The following is a 9,924-nucleotide window of genomic DNA, read 5'->3' as shown; positions in this document are numbered from 1 at the left end:
GCATACTGAGAGAAGCAATTGGTATGTTTAATCCTCTTCAGTAAATTCCTGTGCTAAATGAATATGAATGCTGAGTGAATTACTATGCTGAATGATTGATTGTTTGCTGAGTAACTCATCGAAACTGACTGAACATCAAATACTGAGTAAACTTGCACACTGAGTAAATTAGTTTAAACTTAAACTTAAAAATCATCCGTAAATGCAATACTGACCACTCAGAATATCAAACGCTTGACATTCTAAACGCTGAGTGTTAGATCCGTTAGCATAAATGCAATAGCACGTGTATAGCCCTAGGATGACGTATTCGCCGTATGTGTCATAAATGCCAGGATCTTTGTCGGTACACAATCCCAAGGCAAAACTGACACATGGATTCGATTAAATCCACACCGCTCATTCCATCTATAAATAATGGGAAATTCCCCATTTTTTACTCTTTACGCTTAATCAAATTCTAAGGCAAAGAAACTCTTTCTCTCTCAAAATCCTTCTAAACCTTCCCCATCCTCGAAAATGACTAAGGTATCCTACAACGTCTCCGGTGCCGGCCACCAAAAGACTAGCTCCGATGAACCTACTGGAAATCCTCCTACGCCGAGCAAAGGAAAAGCTGGCCAAACCTCTGGTCAGGGAAAACCCGTAAAAGTCAGGACCTACTCCAAGGTCTTTGAGAACGTCCGTGAATGGAAGGTTGAGCCCTCAAGATGGGTATCGGAAAACTTCGTGCAAAATGAACAACCGTTCTGCGAGTGGATTTCACAGAATGGATGGACTGGGCTGTTTTCGGTTAGGGATGAAACCTATCCTGACCTGGTGAGGGAGTTTTACCACAACCTCAAAGTTGCAAATGACAACACTGACTACCTGTGCACTGAGGTGAAAAACAAAACCATCTTCATCAACCCTCTCTACATAGGAAATCTTCTCAAGCTAAAAACTGAGGGAGCAAGGCTGAGAAGATCGGGAGATCAGGATAAAACTGACTATGCACACAACTTCTGCAAACCTGAGGATCACTCAGGAGAAGTCTCAGATTCATCAATGGGTCACCACCAGAAGATGGCTCACTACTTGCTAACCTACTTCATCTACCCGAAGATCAACTGCACTACATCAGCAACAAATTTCGAGCAATGCTTTATATGGCATATGCTGACGTACACTCCCATCAACATGCCGGTCTTTCTCGTTGCTGGTTTCCTTCGAAGCACTGGCACGATGCGGCTTGGATCACTCATCACCAGAATCCTCATTGACCATAAGGTTGATCTCAAAGGTGAAGAGAAGAATCGAGGAACTGAGATCACAGCTTCCTCGCTGAGAGCTTTGAAGTTTGGACAGCCTTTGAAGAAAGGTAAAGCTGCTGCTGCTGCTGGCCAAGCTGAGGAAACTGCTGAGCCAAAGAAAGGGCGAAGGACTAAGGCCCCAGCTTCCCGCAAGAGGAAAACTGCTGAGACTCCTTCCAAAAATGTTGAGTCTCCAGCAAAAAGGCAGAAGTCATCTGGAAAGTCAACTGAGAAACGAAGCAGGCAAGGTGAGCTTGGAACTGAGGAAGCTACTGAGCAACATCAGAAGAAGCAGAAACCTTCTACACTGACTCCACTGAACGCCATACCTACAGACTTCGTTGTACCGGGTGACTCTCACTTCACCCAGTGTCAAGGTACAGAAGCTGAGCATGATGAACATGAGGTACAACTAGATGATCACTTCATCTCTCAAGTTGAGGAAGAACTTGATGGTGATAGTACCGAGGAAGAAGAAGAAGAAGCCAGTGATCAGGATGACGCTGAGGACTCTGAGGAAACAGCTAGTGAGCATGAGGTTGAGCATGCCGATACTGAGTTGGCTGCTGGAGTTGAGCAAGTACTCGACCAACACACTGTTGATCCAGCTGAAGAGCAAGCTGACCAGCCTCATACTGAGCAACAAGAATCTTCCCCTTCCCACTCAAGAGAACCTGATAATACTGTCACTCCACCTCGTAGAAGGAGAAAGTTGGTTAAGGCCAGTGAGAAGCTAGACAGTGAACTTCCTGTGCAACCACCAACTCTACCTGACTTTGTCCTCTCAAAGCCATCTAAGGACCCTTCTACCGTCAAACTCAAGTTTTTCAAACGCCAATCCACTTCCACTACATCGGCGCCATTAGAAAAACAAGCCTCTGTTTCTTTTCAACAGGAACATGCCGACCCCAATGCTTCTGCAACATCAACCAGTCAGGTTGAGCCGACTACTGTTCATGCTATTTCCTCTAGCATGGTGCTGACTCCACACACTTCTGTCGTCAGCACAGACAGTATTCGCATTACAACTTCTCCAACTCAACTCTCTACCGATCAATCAACTATCCCACAAACACAAGTGCAGATTGGTTCATCACTTCCAGTCACTGACTTGGTAACTCCTTTCACTCCTCTTCCTTCCGGTCACACTAATGTCCCTGAAGGATCACAAAGCTATCTGAATGCCACTGAGTCCGGTAAAAAGATCATTGACTCGGTGCAAGCATTAATCAGAGACCTTCAACACTCCACTCCTCCTGCTGCTGGCTCTTCAATTCTTGAGACCACCCAGCTTTCCCAAGTCACTCAGCTTCTCAACGAAGTTAAAGGACTCAAGGATCTGCTAAACGTCGTCATATCCTTCCAAGAACAGCAAGCTAAGCAGGATTCAATTGCCAAGCTGGCTGAGATCCAGCTGACAACCGTGCAACACTTGAACTCTCTCCACCAACAAGTCCAGAATTTGTCAGCTGCGCATCCTGACTATGCCACTTCATCTGAAATCAAGATGCTCTTTGCTCAGCTTCATACTGAGCAACTTAAGACCAACGAGCAAATGGTTTCGTACAGTCAGTGCTCGGTAGAGCAAATTGGTGAGGCTATTTGGTTGCTTAATCTGAATAAGCAAGAGATGGATACTGACGCAATGAAGCAGAATGAGATGCTGACTCTTGCACAACAAACTTTCAACCACATTCGTCATAACAACATTCAACGTCAGTATTACGACACAGCTCTTTTAAAGACTTTTCACCAAATCTTTGCTGGCCTTACTGAAGCTCTTATCTGGCAAGGCAAAGCTCAGGCGTTTAGCGTCAATATGCTCAGTGCTGCTGAACTCAACATACCCCCAGAGGTATCAACTGATGGAGTTGCCATCTTTGACGGCGTCAATGAAAGCGCTGACAAACTTAAGGAGCTGTCTAAAGAACTGACTCGAGCTGTCTTAACTGATGCTTTCAAACTTCCTCCTCTTGATGCTGACAAAACGGGGAAGAACGATAAAACAGCTAGAGCTCAGCATGAGCGAAGTCAGTCTCAACACAAGAAAAAGAAATAGATAGGCTAGCTCAGTATAGACTAAGTCAGATGTAATCTTTATGCCTTATCTATAAGTTTTGCTGTGTAAACACTGACTTCCATCAATATATCATATCTGCATCTTTTATTCTTATTCTTGAGCTATGATATATGTTAATACATGTTACTGTGTACTGAGTCATTACGTATCTTCAATTAAATCAGCTTTTATACTTATAAATTTTATTGACTGAATCAAATGCTGATTACATGTTTGAGATTGTCCTGTGTGCTTATAAAACATTGTCTGTTAAGAATCCATTGAACAACAAATTACTCAGCGCACTCTATATGATCAAACCTTCCGCTTAATACTGAGTAAATAGAATATGTTGAATTAGCTGACCTATCTGAAAACTGACCTTAGACTATTACGCCTTATCTATAAGTTTTGCTGTGTATCTACCAGCAAGAATTACGGTAGGCTTTTTTTTATTATTATTTTTGTTGTGATACACTTACATGTCATTGTTGGTACCAACCTTTTATATTTCTCCAAACACAGAAAGAGCACTTGCCTCATCATAATCTACCATTGTCCAAATCTTGGGAACGTATGAGATATTTCGAGCACTACATGGGTCTACTTGACGAGTGCAATGAAGTAAGCACCTACATAGATATAAGTTCAAATTTTGTATATAATTCTTATATAAATTCTAATGTAGAAGACGTCTATCAGATTTATATCCCTATTTTACATAAAAATCACTTCATTCTATCCCGGATTATGATTGACAAGGGAGTAGTAGAAGTTTGGGACTCGTTTGCTCATCCCGACACACCAATATATCATAAGACATTGATTGTTGGAATTGTAAGTTTTATTTGATTTTTAATACTACTTCAGTTCAAAAAACAATTATTATCTTCTTATGAAATAATGTATATTAATAAATGTAGTTACGCGCGTTAGACATGGGCTTCAAGGAACAACTAAAAAGCAAACCCGCAAATTACAACTTCGCTAGCTTTGCAATTGTCCGTGGAAGAAATGTTCCTAGACAACCAAATAATTTCGACTGTGGAGTTTTTGTGATTTTATTTATGATCAAGCATTGTCAGGTTGATTCAAGTACTTTTCAGGTAATATTTATAATAGTCATTGAGAATTCATTTTTTTTAAATATACTACACTTTATTAATTCTATTTTTCTTTCGTTTGTTTTGTAGTTCAACTCCAATAAAGAAAGATGTCGAATAGCTTGGTGGATTGCGAAGTCGGACTATAATAAGAGGAAAACCGAACTATTAGAAAAAGCACAATCGTTTATTTAAATTACAATTGTTATTGTGTTTTTTTGTAAGCTATTGTGCATGAATTACAACGTGCGAATTAATTGGTAGTATGTATAATTGGAATCGTTTTGATATATGTTTTTTTTTACTATTTATTCTTAATGCATCACAAATTGCCAAGTCTTATTTCCCCACTACTTAAATAATTCAATTATGTTAAAATAAATACACTTATTTGAAAATAAAAAATATTTAACATAAACATTGTAACGACTCGCTCCGTTCTTTTTAATATGTTAATGAAATATTAGTGAGACTAATAACATTAATAATTTACCCACATCAATTTGTATGTCTTAATTTAGTTTATTTGCATAAATAGGAGGCAAATTAGAGAAACCGTTCTAAAAAGTCGTCTTTATATAAAAGCACAATTTAATATTTCATATTCTTTTTAAAAATATACGTTCAAATATATATAAATGACTCAAAAAATAAAATGAGATTCAGGGGGTTCGAAACCCCAACCTCTCTCTTGTAATTGAAATAACTCAAACCAACCCATCCAATTCAAATTATTGAAATTGTTCTACATATACTAATATTAGAGGTGTTTTGGGGGGGGGGGGGTTACAATATGTAATTAATGTCAACACAACTGTCCATTAATAATGTTGGGGCTCGCGAAAATTTGAATTTAAAATAAACACAAACGGTAAATTGGATTACTGTAAACATTTTATCAACAAATTTCATTTCAAATACAATTGTTGAAAGGATATGGAGAGCTCAAAACAGCATGCTGATTGTGAAGACCGCAATGTCCAAAATAGTAATGATGGAAGACATGAGGAAGAGACGACCGATGTCAACGAAGATGAGTTGGTTGTAGAAACAGGGGCGGACGGAAAATGGATCGAACCAGATATTGAAGAGTGGAATAGCCTGCTCGATTTTCTGGAAATCAACAAAGATCCAATGGATATACAGTTATCGGACTTCGATAACAAGAGACTTGTAAGTGTTGAACAAGCTGAGTCTTTTTATATGTTATATGCAAAGCTGGTGGGGTTTAGTGTTAGGAAAAAGTTAAAAAGGAAAGACAAAAACAATGATATAGTTGTTAGAAGTTGGGTTTGCTCGTGCGAAGGTAAACGAGAACCAAAATATTGTAATACAGAAAATAGGATTCGGGAAGTACGTCCTGTAACAAGATTGATGTGTGCAGCGGAATTCAGAATTAATATCGATAAGGTAAATAAAAATTGGATAGTTAAATGCTTCAATACCAGCCATACACACAAACTAGCAGTATCGAGCGAAAAAATATTTCTGAGGTCTCACAGAAAAATAGATGATCCTACTAAGGAGCAAGCATTTTCAATGAAGAGAGCTGGAATTAATACATTTCAATGTTACAATTACTTTGTAGAAGTAAATGGTAATTGAAAAGATTTAGAATTCCTGAAAAAAGACCTGTACAGGGCAATTGCAAAAGATAATTCAAATTTGGATGATACCGACACAAATAGAGCGATGTGTTTACTTGAATCGAAAAAAGGAGCAGATGATAAGTTTTTCTACAAGTATGAGGTAGATGAGGATAGACGACTAAGAAATTTATTCTGGTCTGACGGGAGTTGCCAAATTGATTACAAATTGTTTGGCGATTGTTTGTCTTTTGATGCTACTTACAAGACTAACAGGTATGTTTTCATAAACCCCTTCTTAGTTACAATAAAATCTAATAAGTTTTTACTATTGGATCTCTTCTTTGTATCTGATTCATAATACTCCTTACAGGTACGGAAAACCATTGGTTATTCTACTTGGATCAAACAATCATGACAAGACATGTGTGTTTGGATCTGCACTCCTCCAAGATGAGACAGCAGAAAATTATGTTTGGCTATTGGAAACATTTTTAGGGTGTATGGATGGCAAGATGTCGAAAACAGTACTAACGGACGGTTGCAGATCAATGAGTAATGTTGAAACACCTTTCCACATAAATTTTTTGATTTGACAAAATTGTTTAAGTATAATTAAAATACATATTCTAAACACACTAAGTTTAAATGCTTTGATTTATTCTACTAATGTGTTTGTTCAATGTTGAGTTAAATTGTTTATAAGACACAAGAATTAGAAGGCCCAAGCCCAATACGGAAGTCAAGGCCCAAGTTAAACAACTCAGTACAACTCGGCCCGCGTTTGTCAAGACGTTGCCGTTTTGAACAAAACGCAACTCAGCAAAAGAAGGATCTAGAAGACCTTCGGGAACAACTTCAAGATGAAGCTGCTGAGTAGTCTCGACAAAGCGTACAAGACAGCAGCTGGCAAATGAAAACTTCCAGACAAAGTATTTCTACTTTGGGTAAAGTTCAGACGACACAGTATGCTGTCCAGTTGACTTTACCATAAAAGGAGAGACAGTCTGCTGAGCTGACCGAGGACAGAAGATACACAATTCTGATTGGCCGAGAGCTCTGAGCAAGTTAGGATGACAACGACAAGTAGCCGTTTCCCTCCAACGGTTATTTCGAAATTCGAAATGACTGATGCCCAGACGTCTCTATAAATAGTGCCATCAGAAGCTTCACTCAATACAAAACTTGATCAAGCCATTACGCTGACCAAATTTCTACACAAGTTCTGCAAGCAAAGAAGCAAAGCAAATCTTACACTACAATTCTTATATCTGTGTAAAAGTCTAGAGTGATTGTTTCAATCGTCTAAAGTGTCTTAGCAAATCTTTGTATAGGACAAAACACTTATCATTTCTAGAGATAGAAAGGAGAGGCTGAGTACTCGGTTTTAGTACTCAGCGAGAGATTAGGATTGAGTAGAGGTATAGAGGAAGGTACTCTTGTCATACTCAGTTGCTAAGATTGTAAAAGGTTTGAGGCTCTACCTTTAAAGAGCTCAGTAGAGGATTCGAAATCTCAGAACGTGTTCCGGGGACAGGACGTAGGCTTAGAAGAAGCCGAACCTGGATAAATCTGCTGAGTGAAGTATTTCTTACCTTTAACTCCTTATATATATTGCTTGCTTATAATAACCAAAAACTGACCAAGTAAAGAGGTCAAGTTGAGTTGTGCGCGTTGAACGTCTGAGCTCAGGAATAGACTCTAAGTGCTATCTCCTGACTCAAGCTAAGAAACTGACCTAGTCACCAGTTGACTAAGCCAGTATCTTACCGTTTACTCAGCGCCGCTGTTAAAACCTTTTTCCTTAGAAAAAGAAGTCTGCCCTAATTGCAAAAAAGTTTAAATAGTTCCTAACCCCCCCTTGGAACTATACTTGCAACCTTACAAGGGACCAACAAGTAAAGCACTAGAAGCTATAATGCCGGGAATTCCACGTCGTATTTGCTCGTGGCACATATTGAAAAATGCAGTTGCACATATTAAAGCCTCAGGTTTCAATACAGATTTTAGAAAGTTTATTTTCAGGTAAAAAATTATATTTATGGTTTTAAGTTTACAATCCCTTTGATACTAATTTCATTACTGGTTTCAATATTGATAACGCGGTTTATATTTTTTTGTAACACACTAGATACTACGAAGAGGCCGAATGGGAGATTAAATGGAATGGGATGGTAAAAGAATACAATTTGGAAGCCAATGCATGGATAGAGGCACATTATGCAACTAGAAAGTAGTGGGCATACACTTTTCTTCGTGGTCATTATTTTGGCGGTGCAAAAGCTACGGGCCGATGCGAGTCAATGAATTCTTTGTTGAAAAAAGACTTGGATAACAAAGTATCATTGTGGAAGTTTTTCAAACACTTTGAGTTTTCTCTGTCAATGTTACACTTCAACGAGATGGAAGAGCACTATAGAACCAATATGACCGAAACATTGCCCAACCAAACTTCGATGCCAAATGTGGAGGATGATGTTTCTTCAATTTTCACCAAGGAAATTTATAAAAGGATAAAGCGGGAGATGCAACGCTCGGAAAAATATGTTACCATCATAGACCGTGAGGAGAATCAAGCTGTTTGTAATGTAAAACCATTTGGGGGTAAAGTGGCAAAGCGCACGGTTATGATTTCCGATGATCGAGCAACAATTCAATGCGATTGCTATTCATTTGAGACGAAAGGAATTCCATGCAGACATATTTTTGCATCTATGAAGAGTTTGGAGATACTGAATTTCCCTGATTGTTTGGTCAATCGTCGTTGGCTGAAAGATGCTAAACATTTTGATTATTTAACCAACCATGAGGAAAGAAAGTACCCTCATCCAGAATCAGCTAGAAATTTGAGGTACGGATCACTTTCAAAGAATTGTGGTATAACTTCATACCTTGCTTCAAAATCAGACAAATCTTTTCAAAGGGCTATGCAAGTTGTATCTGCATTGAATGTGGAATTGTCCAAATACCCCGCAGAGGACGAGACCCAACATCGTCAAAATGCTGAAGGAACGTTTCATGATCCTGTTTTGGACTCCACTGTTAGCAAACCAAGGGGTCGACCTACCGTGGCTACTACGCTGAAATCAAAGCAGGTTGCTTCTTCATCAAAACCCCAAAACAAAGGCCAGACCAAAAGAAAAAGAAATACTCCTAACCATTGTAAAACGTGTGGTCGGACTGGTCATGATTCAAGGAATTGTCATAAATTTAAGGATGACGATTTGGAAGAAAACTCTGATAGCAATATTGATTAGTTCATCGAATGTCAATCTTTACTTGTTGTACCTTTTCATTGCTCATTTAATATTAGCTACAACATAATTTGGCAATGTTATATCTCATGGTTGTTATTTTTTTAGTAACTTAAAAAAACAATACAAAAAAAAAGGATATCTTTCATTTAATTAAACAATTTGCAACTCATACTCAAATCAGAAAGAATTGTGAACAATTGAGTGAGACATATTACATAAAGAGATTACATCGTTAAAATAGTATATAGATTTTATTGATAGTTATACGATTCTGATATATATGGCATAAGAAGACATCTTCTTCATACTTATGTTTCAAATTTCTGCAAAATATGTATACGTCTTCTTGATCATATTCCTCGTTACAAATTGTTGCAGTTTTCATAATTGAAGCATCAACACCTTTATATACCCATAGTTTTATCACTTCCATGTAGACATCTTCTTGATCATACTCCAATCCCAAATTTCCAATTCTAATTGTATATCCCAAATCAGAAATTAACCGAATACATAATTATATAAATCAACTTAAATCCATAAGCTTATCTTCAACTTCATGAACTTGAATGAAGTTACTAATAAAAATGGTGGTCGTAATCAGAAACCAAAATCGATTTATGAATC

Source organism: Euphorbia lathyris, chromosome 6 (assembly GCF_963576675.1).
Source record: "Euphorbia lathyris chromosome 6, ddEupLath1.1, whole genome shotgun sequence".
NCBI lineage: Eukaryota > Viridiplantae > Streptophyta > Magnoliopsida > Malpighiales > Euphorbiaceae > Euphorbia > Euphorbia lathyris.
This window is presented reverse-complemented; position numbering follows the sequence as displayed.